The sequence below is a fragment of the Microtus ochrogaster genome, chromosome 5 (genome assembly GCF_000317375.1).
Source record: "Microtus ochrogaster isolate Prairie Vole_2 chromosome 5, MicOch1.0, whole genome shotgun sequence".
Classification (NCBI taxonomy): Eukaryota; Metazoa; Chordata; class Mammalia; order Rodentia; family Cricetidae; genus Microtus; species Microtus ochrogaster.
The window spans coordinates 22152062-22173209 of record NC_022012.1 but is presented as its reverse complement, the minus strand read 5'-3'; the positions used below and the strand labels follow the sequence as shown (position 1 = coordinate 22173209).

The 21148-nt window shown below is 41.1% G+C and overlaps 1 protein-coding gene across 2 annotated transcripts in view; it reads right to left on the bottom strand.

The window, feature by feature from the left end:
- The window catches only part of Opcml (opioid binding protein/cell adhesion molecule like), a 1135312-nt gene that overhangs the window by 915012 nt on the left and 199152 nt on the right, over positions 1-21148 (bottom strand). The window contains exon 1 of one of the 2 annotated variants that reach the window (XM_026779040.1): positions 1478-1574. The exons of the other annotated variant lie outside the window; for it this stretch is intronic. The gene's annotated coding sequence lies outside the window, so the exon portion shown is untranslated. Of the gene's footprint in view, positions 1-1477; positions 1575-21148 lie in introns of those variants that run through there. 2 annotated transcript variants of the gene reach the window in all.

Sequence of the window (21148 nt, the reverse complement as noted above, 5' to 3'; positions counted from 1 at the left end):
GAAAGTATAGCAGCTGATAACGGCCCGTTTTAACATCTCCACTTTCAGAGTATAAGGAAATTGGAATCACACAGAAAAGATTACTAAGCATCTTCTATAGAAAACAACGCATTTTAAAGTACCCTGCTGGGTTATTCCATTCTGGCCCTTCATTGCCTTTGAGCTATTTTACTACTCTGGAAATTATATATAATTGATAGTCATGCAAAATAGTTCTAGTTTATGGGCATGGAAATAAACTCTGTGTGGTTAAGGTTTACTGTTTCTGAAACTCCCCCGCCCCCGACCCCAACACACAGAAAAGGCCAGCTGCATGGCTACTAGTGAACACATATCAGCATCTTTTTGGATAGGGAGATTCTATTCTGTGCACTTACACTTCTCTGATTTACATTCGGAAACATATCATGTCAGCATACAGTTCTCGTGAATAATAAACTAGGTAAAGTATTTAATATTCATTCATTTGTTATGAGTATGAGAATCATGATTTTATTAACTATTAGCAACTGGTGGACACAGATCTTCCAGTTGTTTTCCTAATAGAGACTAGAACCTAGCACATGCTCTCCTGGGATGCAAAGAGTGTTTGGTGACTGATGGAGGACCAAGGAGGGCCTGCCTCTTTGGAAACAGAATGAAGAATTTCTTTTAGTCACACAGGGTTAGCATTTCAATCAATTCAACAGAAAGTAGAAATAATCAAAATACACTCTAGTGACATCTGCATTTTATACCGACTGAGGTCAGCAGTTAGCTGTTTGCTACAGTGCCTTATCTTATCTCCTTCCAAGTGCAGATCCAACGATTGTCATCCAGGCCACGTTCAGCCTTCCCAACCACCCTGAGTTAAAAAAAAAATCCCCTTCAGGGGCTGTAGGTGAGATTCAGGATTCCAAAGCCTGCTCAACATTCCAATAAAGACTCAGATCCTGGAGCGGGAGGCACAGCTCTGCAGTAACCTTTATAGGACAATACCTCAATGTGCCAAGAGCTAAGCACACAAAGAAAATGTATATCAGGCCTCAGAATATCAACGTCCATTGTTCCTCTGAACTTCTGACTTGAGGAAGCTCTTTAATTACTCACAAAAATACATACGTGATGGCTGTCATAATTACAATGTAATTTAACATTGACTTTTCTCAATCCTAACCATTCACCCAATTTACACATTAAAATGTGTGTATATTTGAGACACTCCTATAAAAGGTGTGGAGGTTATTGTGATGCCATTTGTAAAAATTGAATTCTTACAAATCATCCAGATGTTTTATAATGTTCACTTTAGCCAGTCAATTAACATAGAATACAAGAGAACCCACACAACAAGTTGGCATGCAGAGGTAAGAACAGCCATTGCTCTCTGCCATTTAGGCCCAAGAGTTTCTCCTAAATAGTATTGCTTACTGGGTTCTGGCATTCACATCGTTTCTCCAAAATTGGATGCAAACTGCCCAGCCATAAGTAGCCATACCTTCATATCCCCATTGTCTTGCTTGAGCCCAGAGATGAACCAGAAGCCCTGGGGCAGGAGAGATGGTCAGTGGCCAAAGGTTTTCTTCCTGTGATACTGAAAACTCGGAGGCCTCTGGGCTCTCTTTTGAAGACACGTTAAGCAAAAACCAAATATCACTTACCTAGGGAAAGACAAAGAAAAAGAGGGGGGAGAGATAAAGGAGAGTTAGACTTTCATCATAACCATATTAAGTCCACCAAGATGACTGATTTTGAGCATAGGAAGTTTAATACAATTCTGCTTCCCCACAAGGTTCACCCAAGAGTTGGGTATTGTGTAGTTCAGGGGCAGGTCAGGTGGAGAAATGACAAGTGTCACAACAGCTACAAGTCCTGTCCGGTTGCCCATTTCCATTCTGTCCTGGAATTCTCACAGCTATGCACCTGACTACTGCAACATGGGCCTCTTGAGGAGAAACTGGCTGGGGATTCAGTTATGTGCCTTAATGATTATGGAGGTTCTGTTGCTATGTGGTTCAGATGCTGCGAAGATTGAACTAATAAAAAGGAAATGAGAGAACTGTCATCACAGATTACATGGTATTTATTCCAAAATCTGTTCATTATAGAAATTTGCAAGACAAATGACTTTTTAGCCAGGAATGCCGGGTCCTTCCTCCTCCTGGTGTATACATGGTGTGTATGCAGTACCAGCTTGTCTAAAGCCTGAGCTGATCTCTCTCTCTCTCTCTCTCTCTCTCTCTCTCTCTCTCTCTCTCTTTCCTCTCTCCCTCTCTTCTTCCCTCCCTCCCTCTCCCATTATACCTACCTATAAATCCTAATATAGCTCCTAAAATACTCATTAGGTGGTCATCAGAAACAAGCAGAATTTGTTCTTTTTCTATATATACTTTCCAAATGACTCTAGGGAGCTGGCTCCTTCGATTATAAGCAGCCTTGTCCTGTGCATGGAAAGGACATTAGCCCTCTTTCTGTCTGCATTCTCCTTCCAACATTTTTTTTAATAAAAAGAGGGCGGGGGCTAATTCTTCTCATTAGTCAGCATTATTAGCTAGCTAACCCAAATATCACACCTTGAAGAATGGTAACTCTAAATGCTCTCTCTCTCTCTCTCTCTCTCTCTCTCTCTCTCTCTCTCTCTCTCTCTCATACTTGCTCTCACTCTTACTTTCTCAAATCTCAGACATAACACAAAAAAAGATCCAAGAAGAAGAAAAATGCTGAAGGAGAGAGGAAGAAATGAACAAATTGAGGCAGAAGAGACAGAAAAAGACAAAAGTAACTGGATAGTTGGAGCAAATCCTTCAGTAAAATAGATCCCTGTATATGAGGACACAGAAACATCCACTCGGAACTCCTGCCGATCCTTTGACTCCCCTACGAAAGAACATCTCAGCTGAACAGAAGGTTTCAGCCCTATCACGACGCCTCCTGGTTTATATCACTGAACAGAAATGACAATGGTCAGAGGAGTAACTGTGTCACATAAATGTGACTCCACAGGGAATCCCTCTCAGAGGAACATCTTCTGGTTACAACTTAACCCCTCCGAAGTGACAAATGGTGAACGCCTGGCCTGTTCATTTCCAGCGAAGCACTTGGCATTTTGTTGTATCCTGGTAATTCTAATGACATCTTGGCTCTCTTCCCGGGAAATTCCAAGACTCTGAAGCTTACCTGACATCTGTATCACATGTCTGACGACTTGTGTGATAACAAACACTGCTGTAATAAGTGGTATGAAACACGCTCTGCACCAAAGCTTCAGAAAGGCCCTGACACCTCGGAAGAAGGAGGCTGTCAGTGCTCACAAAAGTCTGCTGGTGCCTTGATGTCGCAGTCTCTGCGTGACTAGGGAAGGGATTCTCAGACCCCAAAAAAGAAACTTGGGTAGTACCATGGAATGATAGTGTTTGTTGGAAGGTAATTATAGCCTTACTCAATTTATGACACATAATATACCTAATCCCCTCATAAATGTTCCGATTCACCACCTAACACTTCCTGATGCTGCTGGCCAAATAAATGGTAGCTATTTCTACCTGTGTGATGGCAAGGCCGTTAATTGTAACACTCCATGAAACTTAATTATGCAAAGCAGAGAGGCAACTCTGGTGCTATTAATCAGAGGTTTGATTCAGAAGTAATTTGTTGTTGGGACCCAAGGAGCTGTTCTCCTCGTTCCTTCCACTGTGATGCACTAATGGTTAATCCCTTGCTTTAATGGAAAGCTGCTGGGGTTGCAGTTAGAGCTTGGTGGTGACAAAGCCGCTTATGAACGTCACCTTGCTTATTAAGAGGCAGATACTCAATTTCTTCTATTTAAGTCACTTTTAATTACAGGAACAAGAATCTAATACCATTCGTAGACCATCAAGAAAAGTAACCAGTCACTTGTTCCCTGTCCCCTTAAAGGTAGAATGGGAAACAATGGGCAGGTTATATAGAAATCTAGTGACTGCGGCCTGAAACTCACAGAGAAAAATTCTCATCACCTCTCTACACCTTCAGAGAGAATATATGTAGCTTTCTAATGGTGTTGAGTTGAGTATTTGCTTCTAAATGAACAAACGGTGAAGTGATTAGAATGGTCCAGATGGCACTGAAGGAATTCCACATTCATTTATGAGAGGAGGCATGATGGGAAGAGAGGTGGAGACACTGTGGTTGACTGAGCGTGTACATCAGCCTCTCTACCACCACTGCTTCCATGGCTGCAGATCTGCGCAAGAGCCTCGGAGTCTTTAAACACTGCGCACCATGCATGATGCATCTCCTGGAAATTATACCTTGTGCTTGTTTTTGGAGACAGGGAGGCACACAGAGCATGGCCCTTGATTTCAATGAACTTGCATCTCATAGAAGCTGCAAAGCAATAGAATAAAAACAGAAGTACAGGGACACAGAGATCATCCTGGCAGGACAGGGGAAGAGAGGTTTGGAAACAACACAGAAGCAGAATAATAGAGAGTGGTCAGGAGAAAAAAAAAAAAACAACAGTGAGTCATGGAGACTGCAAGGGAACTGAATGAGAAACCAAGAGAGCTGGAGAGCAAACAGAGTCAGCACACATGGACTCGGCTTACGAAAGAAAGCAGACCGAAGGCAGGCTGACTGTCTCAGTCTCCCTGCTGCTGTCTGTATGGATGACGTTTGAAAGTCATCTCTCCTCATTCCTCCTCCAACCCAGGGTCATGCAGTGCCTTTTTCCAAATCATACTTCCTGCCTACCTAAGTTTGACCTTTTCTATAAAGATAAGATTTTCCTCAAGGTTGAGTGATTCCTGGTTCTTGCTCTGGGCAGTATCATTCATAAATTCACGAGGCACTAAAACTCACTTGCTTCCAGATATGGTTTCTAAGAGTCTGTTCTTTCACTCTTCGGGATACAGTGACCACTTTCAGGGAAGAGAGAGTGGAAGGCAGAATCAAGTCTGACCTCTAAATTGTACATATCATTTGGTTTAAAGAAAAGGGGTCTGTACAGATGTTATTAAACTAATGGTTTTGAAACAGAGAAACCTCGCTATATTAGCTGAGTGGATAGTATATACCATCACGAGTGGCCTGGTAAAGAGGAGAAGGCAGGGAATCAATGTGACAAGCAGGGGCAGGAATGACCCAAGCACAAGCCAAGGATGACAGAGTCACCAGAAGATGAAATAAATAAGAAGTAAATGCTTCTATGGTCCCAGCATGCAAGACTTGTTGGCACATGCATTTCAGTCAACATGAGAGTTTTGAGCCAATAGATGCACTGTAGCTTATTAGACCCTGATGCAGAGCTCGTGAGCACCTGGGCACTCTCTTGGTGCCTATCATGGGAGCACAATTATAATAGCTCCTCTGTCACCCTCAATTCTGTTCCAATCTGGTGGTAAAGTGTATAGTCACCTTAGATACGGGTGGTTTTTCCATCTTTACAACACTTTCTATGGCACCATTAACATGCAATAGACTGTAGCATTTCTGAAGTAGAGGAGGAAAAGTGGCAGTCATTTTAAAAACGCTTTTCTTACAAGCTTTCTCACAAACGCTGGAAACAAGGAACTAATTTGGGTGGCTGAGGTAGAGAGAGAATCTGCTCAGACATATTTGTTGCTTCAAGATGAGCTTTTCAATCTGGCCTCACTCCAGAATTCCTGATCTGATGGATGTCTTAAAATGCATAAAGAATTCAATACCAGATCATATTTGAAGAAGTGGTAACCTGGAGAGCTTTTGGTGGGGGTGGGTAGAGAGACACATCCTACACGGTCAGTTACCTAATGATGACTAGAAGCACTAGAGGTACTAAGAGAAGAGAGTCTATTGCGAGCATAGGTAGCTTTAAATTCGTTCTATGGAAAAATACTGTGAACTGCATATGATCTCTGTAGGATTTGCATCCGTACAGGGCAGCGGGGATGAGCAGAGCTACTGCGAGCAGCAGGGAATAGCCAAAACAACACATCCATCTTCCTCAGGAGCAGCTGCTAAATTCACTTTTAGGAATATGCCATCAGATTTCTGCACTCTCACAGAACTCAGAACACCTTCCTCTTAATTCCTTAGTCTAACATAAAACGTTTCCCCCCTTTACATTCTTGTGAACAGAGCTGATTAGGTGGGATTCTCAGAGGGTGAAGCAATTTGATACTACACATTGTATTGTGATAGCAATTCATTTGAGCAAACGTAATCAAGAAAGATCGCCCCAAATGCTCTTTGTGCTGCTACTGCCTAACTAAAGGAACTTGGAAGTGTGTAATTTGATAGCATACTAAATTTTCTTTTTTATTCTAATATATAAGCATTGTTCTGAAGCACAGTGTTTGTACATGGGTTGCTAAGCACTGTACCTGAACACTGAAGATCTGAGAATGTTTTTGCTATAAAATATTTATGAGTAAATAAAGAGGGGAAGTAAGCAAAGATCTATAAAGAAGATACAACCCCAAAAATAAATGCAGTGATATCTGTCTAGGGACAATGAAGTTAGCGCAAAAGAGAAGAAACGTGAGGCCCTCTGGTACACAGAAAAACCAATAAAGAGACAGAAACCGGAGTTGGCATAAGGAGGGAGCATCCCTTGGAAAGTATTTACGCATGTGGAACCAATTTCCTTACTAGGAGGCAATCATGCATCTGGCACAAGAGGAGAAAGTCTAACAGAAATGCGCCTTATCACAGGCTCTCCACCTTTATCCGCTAGCTGCATAATAGAATGCAAATGCTAAACTAGATGCCTCATGATTGCTGATTGCTGAGTCTGCTATTCATTGCAGTTGGCCTGTTGACGCCGTCGTGTTTCACTAAATAAAAGAACTAGGAAGTCTCGCAAGAAGACAAAGCGCACCTGGATCCTATTAATAACTAGCAACACGTGGAAGCTTAGAATCCTATGGGGAGTTGAATGAGACCTTTGGAAACAACGCTACCATACTTGTTCTTAGGTTGGCCTAGACTTATTATTGATGGAATGCCATTAGTCACTGATGTCAGCCATTTAGAGGTCCTGACAAATTCATGGTCAGAGAGCAGCTTGAAATGTGGAGAAGAAAATGTTGGAAAACATGGAGAAATAAAGGAAAGGATGTAGATATGACAGAACGCAAGAAAAGTAGAAGAAAGTCCTCAAACTCCAGTTTCTCACTCTAGCATGCTTTCTTGGTGCTATCTGTGTAATCCAGACGTAAAGAAAGATAGACATAAGAGTCCATCAATGTCACACTCTGTTCTCGGATAGAGATTTAAACTATCAAGAGAGTTTCAGATAAGCTTAAGGTTCATGCAGTAGTAGGATAGGCACGGTGAACCTAGCTAGCCATCTGTATTGGAGAGGCCACAGGCTCAAGAGGAAAACATAATACTGCCATTTTCTTCTAGCAATATTTCTAACTGTATTCTAAATTCTTAACCTTATTCATACAGGTAAGTATACATCTCAACTATCACCAAAGAGTCGTCAATGGATGCTGAGAGAGGGAGAATCAGTTTTCTCCAGAGATGAGCAACTTAAATTATCTAGTCTTAAATTATATGTGTATATAAACAACACTGAAGGTTCTCAGTATGCCTTTCTCTCTCTCTCTCTCTCTCTCTCTCTCTCTCTCTCTCTCTCTCTCTCTCCCCCTTTCCTCCCACTTTTTCTTCCCTCCACACAAATGTGTGTATGTGTGTGTAACAATAATAATTAAGTGTGAAGTTATGAGTTTGAGAAGGGTTGGGGGACACAAAAAGAGTTGGAGGTATGAGGGAGGGGTGATGGGGTGAAATGATGTAAATGAGTACTCATGAAATTCTAAAAACAACTAAGGTAAATAGAAATTAATCTCATACTACGTAATTAGAACTGATAAAAAGAAAACAGTAACAGTCACTCATGGCAGCTTACTTCTCAAGCAGATCTGTTGGGACAGACCATAAGTTTACAAGGATCTACCCTCAGACCTGTCACCCACTAGCCAGACACCGCCTCAAGTCCCTGCAGCTCAGATGGAGAGAGAGGTCCTCTATGCAGAGTGTGATAAGCAGACTGATTCTTAACTCTGTCTCTTTTTTCTTATTACAATAGTTCTTTCTTCCTGTTCCCATCAAAAGAGAAAAATGTCCTTTCTCTTAATACCGATCTCACAGGGTTGCTGTATTATCCAAGATAACAGACTGCAAGCACCAAGCACCGCCACAGAGAGGCTTAATGATATTTAGTATCACATTATCCTCCAGACCACCCCCTGCACCTGTCTCCAAGGACCATCGCAACAAGATGAGGATGTCAACCTTGGGGAAGGAGGGCAGGCTCACAAATATCTTCAATGCATGGAGAAATAGGCAAAGCCCTGCAGGAGGTTGAGGAGTTTCCCCCTCAGCTAAGAACACAGAAAACTCCAAATGAAAACACATGAAGTACAGAGAGCTGACTGCGAGGATCACGTAAGGGTCTGGCCCATGGATGTGCAGTTACTTTCATTAAGTCAATAGCTGTAAGTGATTGCCTATTACAGACACACTCATCTCTTCTCTAATCTTTCCTCGAAGGCCAGATTTCACCATTGCACATTTACATTTCCTGATGTATAGATTTCACTAAGGTTTCCCCTGACCCCATATGCACACAGGTGTCTACTTCTTCTCTTTCCTGAATAATTGATACCCATGCATGTTTCCTGGGCATCGTGGGAAACGCCTTCCACAGCCTTCTCCGAGCAGCAGCCTTTTCCTATAGATCATGGGTAGTTCATCTTAGAATTACACAAGGGGAACCGAGATCAATGGCAATGTGATTTACAGCAGCTCTTATCTACAGTTTGTGGAAATTACAAATAAATACGGGGTCAAACGACTCACCAATAATTTGACATTGGTAAATCTGGCTTATGTAGAAGTCTTAAATAATAGGGACCTTCACATAATCACTTCAACACTAAGCGCCTCCGCATGCTGCCTAGAGAGCTTCTGGTGGCTAAGAAGGTGCTTCAAGTTATATTAACAGATGTATGTCTCTCCCTCTGAAATATTTCCCTACTTGCTTACGATGCTCAACATATCTGAGCTGTCCCAATTAATATAATATAATATAATATAATATAATATAATATAAATATAATAGTATAACTCTTCACCACACTAAACCAGCATGGCTCACTCCTCTAACCCCAGAGTGGAAGCGTCCAACTCTACTGGTCTTTGCATTTTGTTTTTGAGATGGGGGTCTCACTTTACTATCTAGGCTGCCATTGAACTTGTAATCCTTGTTTCTATGTCCTCTGGGTGCTGACAGTGTGGGCATGATTCACCATGTCTGGATCTAAATCCAAATGTCATTTTTTGCAGGTGGCAACCCACACAGATAAAACAAGTCTGTATTTCTGATTACCCTAGGAAAGCCAACAATACCACAGCACAGTAATTTAAAAGCAACTTCAATCTAATTGAAATAATAGTAATACAAAATATCAAAAAAACATGATATCTTGATATGTAAACACTATTTTAAGAAAGTAATGCTGACACTCATTTTGAGTGGTGAATAGCATCTGCTGGCACAATGTTGACACTGGCCTTGATTTTCAAAGGAAAATGTCTTGTCCTGGTTTGTTATCAAATAAAAGTTTTTCAAGGTGAGGAATTCACTAGCAGAGGCAGGTGTATAAACATGTGAGCTGCAGTCTTTGTTTTCTATGAAACTTACACCTGCTGTGCAAGGATAAATTATAGAAAAATTCTAATATAATAAAGTATGGGCATGGGTTTTATGGGGTGAGTGAGTACATTCACCTCTTCGAAGTTCATCAGCTAAGCAAGAGGAAAAGCAATGATGGATAAAGGACCCACAAGCAAGAGCATTTAGTGATTAGATGCTGATCTATAATATACCCAAGAACAGTTTCTCTGCAGCTCAGTAAACATCTTCTACATCACAGTGTAGTGCTTCTTCTGACTTTATGTCTATTACAGACACTTACAGCTAGCTATACTATAGGCTGCTTCCTGATTGAAGGCCAGTAATGAGAGTACTATCTAAGTGAGTAATGTATGAGAGTGAGTAAGTTATGACATAGTTAAGGGGCCCTCAAATCTTGGCAATGACACAGATTCAAGGCCAGAAGAATTAGCATCTTTGTCCCTCTACTGTAGATGAGCTTCTCTTCACCTGACTCTGCCATTCTTCTCTGTCTCCCATCTTTGATATCAGAGCATCTCATAGCATTTATAGGTCCATTTTGAAGGCAAAAAGTGCATGGTGGTCAAAGGGAATATTCAATTCAAATCTTTAGTTTGTCATAGACACAATTGATGTAGACTAGGTTGAGGTTTAAGCATCCATGTACCTTCCCTTCCCTGCCCATTGCTTTCAGTGATCTGAAGGTCTTTAGTGAATTCTTTGCTATTCTTCCTGACTCAAAGATTCAGAAGTGAAAGGCTGTGTCACCAGTGTGAGATGGTTAGGAGTGATAAATTTTTTAATAGATGAGGCCTCTCTTAGGGTCTTTAGGTCATTGGGTGTGAACTTGACGAGGATTTATGACCAAGGCTTCCCAGCTCTATTTGCTCCTTGGCCACCCAGTGGAAAGTTGCGCTCTATTATATAGTAATGCCATGATGTACTGTCCAAGCACAAGAACAAAGCATCAGGAGTCATAGTAAGCTAAAATATTTTTCCCCTTTGTAAGTTGTCTCATATATTTTATCACAGTGACAGGAAGCTTGAAGGTCAAATGCTTGAAGCTCTGTGGGCCTTCTATCAGTCCCGTGCAAACAAACACATGCTTTAAGGACAGTAGCTCCAGCTTGAGATTCAGATATAGTTATCAAGTGGCAGACGTGAACTCAAGCCCGTTTTAATTTCAATGTCTGAACTTCTGTCTTTATTATATTTCTAGTAACTAAAAGATCTGAAGGTTATGACCTTCATAGAAAGTATGTTCCTGCTCTTTCATGGATATATAATCTATCCGTGGTTTTTTTTTAATTGATTTTTATTGAGCTCTACATTTTTCTCTGCTCCCCTCCCTGCCTCACCCCTCCCCTTGAACCCTCTCCCAAGGTCTCCATGCTCACAATTTATGTTTTTTCTTTAAATCTTGGATTCAAGCACTTTTAAATTGTTCTGTCCTCAAGTAAAATTATCACTGATATGTGAGTTCCAAAAAGGAGTCCCCCTTTTTATGACCCAAAATGTTTTACAGTATAAATTTAATTTAGGGGATAAGTCAGAGACCTAATAAACATGTACAAGGGAAACCCAAAACAAAAAGACTCTCCATACCACTCCAGACACTTCAGTTGTAAGTAATGGGCTTAATGAAAAGTCTGGAAAAGTTTAAGCAGCACAAAAATATAATCTGATTTTTGTTTTAGGTGACTCATCTTGAGAGGATTAGGAGTAACAAAAGCATGAGAACACATAACTCAGTGGTCAATCCAACAGAAAAATGAAGGCTTAATTTTGATGTAGGCTATGAATAAAAGCAAAATAACCACACAAAAGTAATTCAACCATTTTTTTCCTAATAGGAGCATACATTAGCATTCCTGGAATAACTTTGTTTTCATATTGGGATTAAAAAGTCAGTGCATACATTGCAGATAATGAGAGTCAAGATTTTTCACTGTTGGGGAAGAAGGGAGACCAAGACAGCCTATGAGATGCTGAGCTGAGTCAGAGGGACAGTGAGGACTCATGGAACTTTAAAGCAGACATATAGATGATAGAGGATTAGACAGACAGATAGATAAATATAGCCATGTCTGTCTATGAGTTTATAGGCATACGTACATCTCCTAACACATATCTCAGTGAGCTAAGAGGCCAGATGCTTATTCTACTATATCAGGGAGCACCCAGCACCAAGTCTTACTCCTTGCTATCTTTATTCCATCAAAGGAATTTTACAAGATCAGGGTGCAACTCAGTGGTAGAGCACTTGCCTAATCTGTGTGAGTCTCTGGTCTTGGACCCCAGTGAACAAAAAGAGATATTTACACATATGCATGTACAACCCCCCCACATTACAAGAGTCAGATCTTAAGAATTCCCAGTGACTTAGTGTAGAACAACTTAAACAACAACAACAACACAATTGAAGTAGGCTGACATAAGACTACCTTAATATCAACAATATCTGAATACATGAATAAATACAGGAGGATACCAGTTGTCTATGAAAGAAAATTCTAGAAGAGAAAAAGAGTGGATAATGGAAGGTGGAAATAAGCCAATTATTTCAAATTCTTTCTCTATACATACAGGCACATCAACATAGAAAGACATGAAAGTAGAAAGGGGGCTTTGAGATGGAAGATAGGAGACAAGTAGAGGGGTAGGGGAAGACATGGGAGGGTGATAGTGTCCAAATACTAGTAAGGCAAGTTGATAGACATACATGAAAATATAATGAAGCAATCTACTCTTTTAAATGCCTAGCAAAATATTAATTAAAGAAAATGATTCCAGTCCACAATGTAAAAAGAATGAGAGAAACTAAAATCACTCTCAGGAGCCTGCAGTAATAATTGCTGCAGGCAAGAATCACTGATCAATACTAAGCTAATGGGCATCATTTTGAACAAAAACAGGAAATGCTTCTCCCCTGCCCCAAATATTTGCAAAGGGGAAAAGCAAGTTTTCAGAGAACTCTGGAAGATACAACATTCGCCAAGAGATGAGGGATAATAATGCCACTGAGTGACACATGCCATTATCATAAAGCAGCTGCTGCTATCAACTGCAAGGCACATAGCCTCGGTGGTATTTCCCATTAACTTATAATCTCATACCGATCATGAGAAAATACCAGTCATAGCCACATGGTGGGGAGCCGTACGAAACAATGAACCGATATTATTTGGAAGTGTCAAGGTCAGAAAAGGCAAAAACTGTCACAGATTGTAGATGACTAAGAAAATATGACAACTAGATGCAAAATGGCATCATGCATTGGAGTTGGGGACAAGTGATGAAATTAGAGAAATCTGATATGTTATGTGGATTTGTTAATATCCTTATACAATATTTAGTTTCATAGGTGTGCTAATTCTCCAGGGGTAGACATGAAGAGAAATGAAGTACTCCAAGGGGTCTCAAATTTACTCCAAAATAAAACCATAGGCCGTGGGAGAGGAGTCGGAGAGAGGAGAGGAGAAAGGCTGCATCTAGGAGAGGAATGATAGGCAAGGTGTCCCCAGTGGCTCAGAGGGGGACACAGGGTGAGTGCTGTCTACCAATGTGGTGAGATGAGGTGGGTTAGCACTGAAGGGCAGTGCTAATACTGTGTGGGACGTGCCAAGCCCGAGGTGCTGCTGGAACATCCAGATGGACATGCAAATTAGACAGTTTGATCAATGAGCACAGAGTCAACGGAGAGATGAAAAATGAAATATACACCATGAAGCAGTCAGCATGGAGAAATCTGCTAGACACTGGGAGACTGCTACAGTCCCCGAACACCAGCCATCTGAAGATGGAGCAGGCTGACGTCACAATGTCACAGCTCAGATTTAACTCTCCTTCACGTGTCTCTTACTGTAGGACTTCTGGGGAGCAGGGAATATGACTTTTTCATTTCTATGTCCTTGCCTCTTCACATCCTGCCTGGCAAAGCAACAACAGCAGCAACAAAAAACAACTTGTGAGTGCACAGATGTTTATTTAACAAACGTTTGGGTGCACAGGTCTGTGAAGAAACAGGCTTATTGAACTGGTTATCAGAAATATGTGAAGTTTACATCTTGTGCTGAATAGTTTTGTGACAACTTGACACAAGCTAGAGTCACTTTGGCCTGTGGGCAAGACAAGACAGTACTGCATTCTTCACAGATGACTGGTAGGGAGTGCCGTCCCTCTTCTGGTGGTCCTGGGTTCTATAAAAAAAAGTAAGCTGAGAAAGCCATGAGGAGCAAGCCAGTAAGCAGCACTGAATTATGTCTTCTACATCCCTTCCTTCCTTGAGTTCCTGCCACTACTTCCCTCAGTGATGGACTATTGCTAGGATGTGTAAGATGAAACCCTTTCCTCTTCAAGCTACTTTTGGTCGTGGTGTTCTGTCACAGCACTAGAAACCCTAACTAAGACAAATTTCTATGTATATGTTACTCTTTTAGTCCACCATATTTGAAAACCAAGTTTATTTACAAGATAATTTTAAATCTAAGATATCAGGATAAATGAATACTTTAAATCCACTTAAACTTCATGGTATAACCAATGGCTATATCTGACTCATTTATGTCTTTCGCCACTTCTAAAGGAATAGAGAAAATGTCAACAATCATATCCCGCCCCCCAAAAAAAAGCAAAAGAAAAGAAAAGGAAATTATAGGAAATGTTGTACTTGGTCCTCTCTGTTGCCTTTCTGGTTAGAAAAAAAAGGCTATGAAGTTTTTAACTCCCACAGTCCTCAATCAACCCTTAGACACACTTCTTCCTAGGGCAGGGTTGGGCACTTCCCCAGCCACTGTCAAATGTCAACCTTCATCCTGAACTCCAGGCACAAAGAGAACTCAGAGCAACCCACTCTTTATTCCTCCCAGGGCAGAAGTCCCACCCCTGTAGCACAGCACTTCCAAGGGATGTGTGTGCTCTACAAACATCCTGCTAGTGTAGTTTGCTTTGTTCTGGAAAACAGTGAAATTTAATGATGTTTAAAAAGACGGGTGGTGCTGGAATCCCCATCACATCCCACTATTTGAGAAAATAGAGCTTACCTGAATATTTCAGGCTTAACAATTGCCAACCAGATGGCAGGCGGCAATATAAAAGGTATTACAAGCTCCGACTCCTTATGTGTGTCATTTAGTAGGATATTGTGCTCGAAGCCTGCTCTGTCACTGATGGGCTAGATAGTCCCTCCTCCTCTTGCACTGTGGAGTTTTGCAAGCTAACACTTGCGAGGGAAACATCATTTGAAAGCATTGCCGGGGATTACTAATCTGTAATCTTTGCACTTACTGGCATTTTTCTCAGAGTTCTCCCCGAGGTCCACACTGGGGAAGAGAGGCGTTTCACTGGGAGAATGGATGACATAAAGCGACAAGAAAAGATGCGGACCTCGCACTTCTTCTTCCTCTTACATAATGCGCTTGCTTTCCCTACAGTTCGTTGGATGCATTGAGAATTTGACTCAGACTTTCTTGAGATTGCAGGCAAGCAAAACGGCATCATTAGTGATGGAGTCTTAGGATTCTGAAAGCAAAACCTCCAGCTGGCATCCAAACAGAAGCTCGGGGATAATGGAATGGGCTGATCGAGTCGAACCCAGCTAGCTACCAATGGAACACGCTCTAAATAGGAAGAGAGAACACAGCTTCCAAGAAATGTAAGACTTGGAGAAAGGAAGGAGGCTAAAATGGGATTAGCAGGCTAATGGGAGTGAACACAGCCTAGCAGGAGATAGAAGGAAGGGATCAGTCCTTGATAGTCCAGTGTCTAGGGATGATGGGAAGCGAGGCTATGCTCTGAAGTAACTGAGGTGTCAGGATTGCAGCAGGCAGCTGAGCCTAGAAACAAGGCAATGGCAAGATTTGGTGCATAGCTGAGTGTTTCTGACAGTGATGTCCTGGAGCCACTCTGTCAACTGGTGCTGATGAGAGAGGTGGAGGGCCACAGAGAAGGCACACAGCATTTACTCAGTGGCTCACTAATCCCACTGAGAGGCGAATTCTGTCTGGGGTAAGAAATACAGAAACATATAATTCATACATATATAATATATGATCACATCATAGGATGACCATTAAGGAAGCTGGTCAGTTGATGGTTCATGGGTTAAATACGTTTCCTCTGTAAAGACTCAGAATTCATCTGTCTCCAAATTTCTCACAGATATTTTATTCAAAACACATTCAAGTAAAACATGTCTGTGGGTGCCGAGACACATCTTTCACCAAGAGAAGAAACATGTGTGTCTTCAAAAGAGAGAACAAAACCAAACCCAGAATATCCCTCTCTGCAGAGGACATTCACATGACAGAGTTACTCCTCTGCTTCCTTCCACCCAGCCTGTGTGTCCCGAGGCTCTGCATTAGAGCAGAGAATGAAATAATAGAGAAAGAGCCGCAGCCCCGAGTGGGCTGTTGAAATTAGTTCCGAGGCATGGGTAATTGTCCAACGCGTCCCTCGGCTAAGCCTGTGTAAACACAGATTTAAGTGATTGATCAAAGATAGCACAGTCCCATAATGATCAAAAGAAAATTAGTGGAAGCTCGAAGAAATCGCATTATCTCCAGACTGGAGGAAAATGAAGGGTTTTACAACCCAGCTCTGGGCTTCATTCTCCCTCCTACAGTGCACAGAGCTGGAGAGGAGGCAGGAAGATGATCTACTCAGGTAAAGAATAAAGAGAGTTTTCTAAACTCCATGGCTAATGGCACGCCCAAATCTGGAGGTCAGTCGCTTACTCTATCACATAAGAAACATCATGTAAACATCATTCAGCCTCCTGGACCCATGTATTTCTCATCCACCAATGAGAAGAACATTGTCTCTCACGGGTGTATACTGATGACCAAAGGGTAGATATCCCCAATGGAAGACTCTTCATAATGTCTGGCTTCCTCTAAATGTCCCAAGGATATGTTTGACAAGATGTGGATAAATGAATGAGCACATGACTACGATGAACAGTTTCTATACAGGACGTCACAGGCTTTCAGTACTGTGTGTTTGTATGTTATCACAGACTGACATGACGTGATGTATTTCCATGCATGTCTGGTCGTCTCCCCTAGTGTAACATAATGTATCAGGACAAGTAAGTGTGTTTTATTCACAGAATCCAAAACAAGCCATAGCTTTGTGTAGACAGATTCTAAATATTTGTAATATGAATGCATGCATGCATGAATGAATGCATGCATGAATGAATGAATGGGTAGGTGGACACACAAATGAAGCTATCAGCATTTGAATTCAAATCAACCTGATTCCAAAGCTGGTATCCTCAAAATTATGGAGATAAGTTTTCTTTAACGATGCTTGTTTCTTATATAGTTTTGGATTATGTTCCCCAAGCAAAGGCACAGTCTCCTTCCATGATTACGTGATTGCTTCTTTACATAGGAAATGGTGGTTTGCATGATGATATATCAAATTGGGGGCTTATGATGGGTATGGCATTATCCAATGTCCCAATTTTCTCACCTGGGTCCTCAGAAACACCTCCAAGATTTTCCAGGCTGATGCCAAAGAAAGAAATGTGACAACTGAAGGCAGATCATACATATTGGCATGGAGTCTGAATAGAGGGGCCAGGAGACAAGAAGTGCAGACAGGCTTCAAGAACGCAGAAGAAATGCAGAAACTGGTCCTCTCTTAGGACTCCAACGAGGACCACAGTACAACTGATGCCCCAATATTAGCCCATGGATAACACTTGCCAAGCCAGACTTTTTACATACAACATTTCAAATAAAAAATCCATAGATATTAAGCCACTGTGTCTGTGGAAATTTATTATAGCTGTGATAAAAACTAGCATAATGCTTTGAAGAACTCTATAATATGATTTTGGGCGTCATAAAAAATAACATCTTAAATATTCATTGGACTTAATAAGCTACCATCTACACAGAACACTAAACTTCATAACAAAACTAGGCAATTTCAAACTCAGGCCAACTATAAATGGGAGAAGGTTATGTGCATATGTATATGGTGGGGGGTTATAGATCACCTATGTGTGCTTTTAAGAAAACTTTGAAACCTTAATATAATTTCTTTGCTCTGGAAATGTGGGCTGGCTTCCATAGACTGTTCATGAAGCAGTGGGTAGCTCAGGCTGTCTGTAGCCGAAACCTTCTTCTGCCGCTGTTTTTCATGCTCTCCTCCATAATAAGCAGGAAGAGAAAGGCTTCTGTTGCCCCCATTCTACACTTTAGCCACAGCTACGTTCCCCAAAGCACATCATTGTTGCACCCATTGCAGGTTACAGCCTGGGGGCCATGGTGGTGTGACTTCTTCATAGACAACTGTCTCAGTTGTGTCCAGCACAGAGCCATCAGGCGTGTTGTTTGTGATGAGAAAGCTCCCGGAGCCTACAGCTCTCAAGTCATGGGCATTGCTGGGAAAATTAACATGCGTCTGTTCATCACTGCAGGCAGCGAAGAGAGTGGGCTGTGATTTCAGCTTCTATCCCCAAATAATGTTTGTTGTCACACTGCAATCTTGGCAATCAGTGCAACAGATGAACATAGCGTTTCATCTGAAATATTTGCTAAACATGATAAGACCTTGAAAGCCACACCTCAGCATGAGTGTGTATTGTGTGCACCTGTGTGTGATGTATGTGTGTGTACCTAAATGTGGTATACATGAGTGTGTCTGTGTGATGCATGCTTTAACGGTGTTATGTCTGTTGCATATAAGGTGTGTGCAGGGTATTTATGTGTATGAATATGTGTGATTGTGTGTGGTATGTGCATATACAGTACACATGTGTTTCTATATATGCAATGAGTGGTGTGTGCTTATTTTATTTGCCAAGTCTGAGTGTATATATGATGGCTGTGTGATATATGTATATGCAGATGTGTATATGGCATGGCATGTGTAGTATATGTGTGTGCATACATGAACATATGTGTGGTATGTGCAAGGGTATGTGATTTGTGTGATATATGGGGTATGCTTATATATGCCTATATGTGGTGTATATTTGTATATGCATATAGTAAACCATAAAAGTATAAACTCAAAGGAGAAAAACTGGCTGAATAATGCAAAAGGGGGACCTTGAAAGTTCACTAAAATAAAAACATGCATGCTCCTTCACCTTTTTCTAGCACAGCTTCACATAGTATTTTCTTAACCTTAAAAAATGAAGACCTCAAATGGGTCTTAGAAAGTCACGCATCTACCTTTCCTCTTAAAATACGAAGCTTAATGCATGTGCAGTTTCTAAAGTGGAATCTAATGGCAATAAAAGTCAATTGGCCCCATCAGCATTGGACATATTACTCTTCTGACATTATATTTAACTTGAGTGCTGTGAAAATCATTTGCTCACGAAATAGCTTTGACCATTGAACAGACTGTCCCTTCGGAAAATGGACCCAGCAGTGTATAGTATACACTGGATTGACATCTGGGCGAGCCCCACCCCACCAATATTGTACTAGGAAGTCCTCTTCTTTCTAAAACCACTCAGAATAAAGCCCCAGCCCCATTTGTAACTGTGAACTGTGACTCACAGACGTAACTCAGAATAACCACCCCAGCAATCGATGGACTAAGGCAACGCCTGCTTATTGGGCTTTTGCAATGTGGTAAGCACTGGCGTAGGCATGAAGAACAGAGGAAAGCATGGGCTAGGTTGCTTGTGTTTACTGCGCCTCTTCTGAAAAGGGACAGGGATGAGGAAGGTAGTTGAGTGTAACAGACAGCAGTAATGTAGATGAAAACAAGTGTTAAAGGGAGAGTAAGGAAGGGGGACATAGAGGAGTAGGAAGGGTGGGGATTCTGGGGCTTTCAGTAGGGGAAGAGCCTTGTAGGAAGAGGAGGCAGGTGTGAGGATGGCAGAGACAGGCTGTGTTCCCTTTCCCTGAAAAGGAGCAAGAACAACGAGACCAGTGCAGAGAAGAAGAAAGTGTCAATCCAGACAGGCAAGGTGAGGATTAGGTGGACCAAAAACTGAGCTCTTGGCTCAAGCATTGCACATACACTCACAGAAAGAAAAGACATCTGTCACTTCTGAATCCTCTTCTGTGGATAGCAGAGCGAGGATTAAAAACCGTGGTTTATGGTGGATTTGGTTTTGTTTCTGTTGGGTTTTTTTTTTTTGAGACAGGGTTTTTCTGCGTAGCTTTGGAGCCTGTCCTGGAACTAGCTCTTGTAGACCAGGCTGGCCTTGAACTCACAGAGATCCACCTGCCTCTGCCTCCTGAGTGCTGGGATTAAAGGTGTGTGCCACCATCACCCAGCACTTGGTCTAAGACAGCAGCCTTCGGCTTTATTCATTAGCATGAATAGGCATTCACTATGCTGTAAATGTGCCTCTCTGGGTTACAAATGGGAGGAGATTGAATTCAGTGGTGAAGGCTTTGCCTAGAAAAACCATGATCTATTAAAGAATTGATGGTTTCGTCTCCCAGTTTCCCATGAACGTTCTTTTCAATACTTGATGTCTATTTGCCTAGACTTGGTTCAGCTACTGCGTTTCATTAAATCTTAATTTTGTTTCAATTTTTATAAACAATAATTATTTATAAAACATAAATCACCTTTTATTACTGCTTTATTCACTATGACAAAGAAGTAGAATCAATCTAGTTGTCCTCAGCAGATGAAATGATAATGAAATTTTAATATATATAAGTGTGTGTATTATATACATATTAATATATATACATATACTATTTGGCTCTGAAGGAAAGTGAAATCACAAAATTTGAAAGAAAATGGATAGACTTAGGATGTATAATATTAAGTGAGGTTACATAGTCCCAAAAGAACCCTGCATAATCTCGTTCATATATGGAACCTAGGCAATAATTTATGTATATGTGTAAGCAAATGTACATGTCAACAAAGTATGACATGTAGGAAAGAATACAAGAAAGGGTAAGGATCAGAGGACACGGTAGGGGAGATGAAAGGCAGGTAAAGGGCACGAGCTATGAAAGAGGAGATAAAACTAAATTTTTTTAGTTCTAACTCTGTCAGGCTTTGTTTTAGGTGTTAGATAAATGCATCAAAGCATATTTGGTAGTGAAAGTATAAAGTCCAATGTGAAGCCCCATAGGTTCTGTCCCAGGAGGCTTCTCTAACTGTGTAGATGTTCGCAGTATCATACAGTCTTGGCGTCTGGTTGAACTCAGTGCATGGTTTTTATAATAAAGTTTTTTTCATATGATAAAGATTAAAACAAAACTTCTTATAACACAATTTAAAAACCCTATCTATTTAAGGGAAAAATATTCTAATTAGCCCACCACATGGTACCAAGGACATATCACTACTTCAGATACATTTTAAACCTTAAAATCCATCTATTATAGAATAATTGAGTTACCTAGGGAGACACTTTCTCAAGAAAATCTTGGGAAACAGTGGGAATGGGACTCAGTGGTAGAGACTCTGCCTAGAATATGCTAGGTCATGTGTGCCATTTACAACACCAACAACAACACACACACACCACCAACAACAACAATAACAATTAAATAAAATAACAAATAAAGGAAACAAAAG